The following is a 2,555-nucleotide window of genomic DNA, read 5'->3' as shown; positions in this document are numbered from 1 at the left end:
TGTGTTGGTGACTCCAGCAAAGGCCAAGCTCTGTCCATATTTGACAGGTATCCCTCCACATTTGTAGTACTGTTTCAGGATGGCACTGCTGCTGCACCACGATGTAGGAGCAGTTCCATCTCCATAGAAGTTTGACCAGTTACCCACCAGCACACCACAGTCTTTGTTAGCAATAACCTGATAAGGAGAGATGATCAAAACTATTTTAATTTGAATGCAGAAAACTTCGTGCAGAAATACCACATTCAGAAAAGAACAAATCTGACCATTTTAAAGGCTTTCCAACATGAAATCAGGGTGTTGATAAGAAGGAAATGAAGACTCACCATGTCAGACACCACTCTGGAAATGTTGATGGGGCTTCCCCACCCTGAGCAAGGTGTACAGCTCTTCTACAACACATACATACATGCAGGCAAGATTCCCTTCTCAAACTAAGAATCAGACAGAGGAGTGAGAAAGTTGGAAATGTAAAAAATTTGTCATGCTATCTTGTGCATGGAAATGTTATACAGTAGATATTGTTCTGTAGAATTTTATTTCAGATGCTTCAAGAAAAATGAAATGTGAAAAGATTTCCAGCAGCAACCCCAATAGTTTCCAACACTTTAAATGCACACCCTTATTACTTATAGGATTACTTACACACTAGAAAAAGTTTAGTTGTTTCTGCCATTTTCCTGTGACGCACAACTACTCCCACTGAAATCGGTGGATTACCAACATCTCTCTGATATACTGTTAACTCATGTGTAGGCACTTTTGTAATATATGAGTGAAAGTTTGGCTCTTACTTGACCAGAGTTCCATGTTTTGCAGGCAATCTGCTGCTTAGTTCCATAGTAGATTCTGCCCATGTCATTCAGCACATACTCAGCTCTCTCCGCCTCATCACTCAGGTACACACAGTCATCTGATAAAGAAAACATTGGGCTTTAAATGGAAAAGCTTCATGGAGTTTTAATAGTGCTTTCTTTCCTCATTCTATTACATTTTCATATTTAGGTTTCAGTTGTTATTTTAAAGTATAATGAAACACGTACCTTTACACCAGGGGTTGAACAGCATGTAAATGTCATTTTCAGGAACATAAGGTAAAGTGAATCTGCCTCCTGGACAGTGTGTCACGACACTGAGCTGGTATCGTCCAACGCAAGCAGTCGGAACAGAGTGCACACACAGTTTGATTCGGTTTTGGCCTTGTTCCACAATTTTTGCCCCCCAGCAGCCTTTCTTGAATTCTTCCACTATTGGAACGATCACATAAGTGCCGTCCCGGATGGATGGGATGTGACCTGTAAAACACAGAGAAGAACAAGAGATTCCAGTGATGGTAGAAATGCTGGTTCAGCTCCTCACATGTTCCTCCTCTGCATATGTAGATATAGTATATCCTCTATTGTCATGGGTCATATCGAAACTAACCTAGTTTGAGCTCCAGGTGAAGCTTGTCACAACTGGGATTGAAAGGACGGCACAGATCAACCCACATGTTGAAACACTGTCCTCTGCGGACGATGAGATGATCATCAAGGAAACAATGTGTGTGATGCTCCTGACGATTCTGTCCGGTCCTGCATTTGAGAAGGTCTACTTTACACACCCGGAGAACAGCATCTGAGAAAACATAAAAGCAGAGAACAGGTAATTAGTTATCAAACAAATCATTCATTGAGTTATAACGAGTAGGAATAACACATTTCCCATTTCAAGACAAAGATAAAGAAAACACAAAGACTCTTACCATCGACTCCACAGACTCGCTTGCTTGTACAGTCATCCACAAATTCCTTGATGACGACTTCCTTTTTCTCATAATCATGACATGGAGTGACAAAGTCGCAAGGATTAGCGTATGGAGTAGTGCATGGGTTAACACATGGGTTAACGCATGGGTTAACACAAGGGTTGACGCATGGGTTAACACAAGGGTTGACATATGGGTAAGCATAAGGGATATTGCAAGGGTTTACCCAAGGGTTTACATAAGATTTAGAGCAAGGGTTGGTACAGGGGTTAACATTAAGTTTGACACAAGAGCTTGTGCATGGGTTAACGCAAGGGTTGGTGTGAACCGGTGTGTAGCATGCTGCTTTCCTGCAGTCGTCCTCCTGCAGTTTAATGGCTGGGAAACGGCCAACGGTGCAGAGGTTTTTGTATGGGTTGTATACAAAAGGCATGCTGGGCAAAAAAGAAAGAAATGAGAAACATGAGTGTGATCTGTAATTGGTCAGTAGATGATTAATAATTCATAAATAAGGTCTCTTTGTTCTTAGAAATCAGATTCCCAGTTTCTTCTTAAGCTGCAATTACTGGACAGCAAAAACATATCCTAACATGAGAACATTAGGCTGTTCCCAAAATTACCAGGCCAAAATCTTTAACTATATCAACTATACAATCATACCAGAAAAGGAAAGACTTAATAATAAGTTTCAAACAATGTCTGAGATGATTACTTACATGGATTTTGTCCTTGTCTGTTCAAGAGAAACTGAACCGAAAACTCGACGTGCTGCAGCAAGTGAACAGTAAGTCCTGCTTTAACCAGCTTG

The 2,555-nt window shown here is 40.9% G+C and overlaps 1 pseudogene; it reads right to left on the bottom strand.

Annotated features, from left to right (window-relative positions):
- Positions 1–3: 3 nt before the first annotated feature.
- On the bottom strand, positions 4–1,973 carry LOC107654401 (protein-glutamine gamma-glutamyltransferase K-like; annotated as a pseudogene).
- Positions 1,974–2,555: the final 582 nt, after the last annotated feature.

The sequence above is a fragment of the Sinocyclocheilus anshuiensis genome, unplaced genomic scaffold, assembly GCF_001515605.1.
Source record: "Sinocyclocheilus anshuiensis isolate Anshui unplaced genomic scaffold, SAMN03320099.WGS_v1.1 scaffold527, whole genome shotgun sequence".
In the NCBI taxonomy this organism is placed as follows: Eukaryota; Metazoa; Chordata; class Actinopteri; order Cypriniformes; family Cyprinidae; genus Sinocyclocheilus; species Sinocyclocheilus anshuiensis.
Note: the sequence above shows the minus strand (reverse complement) of the source record. Positions and strands in the feature narration are given on the sequence as shown.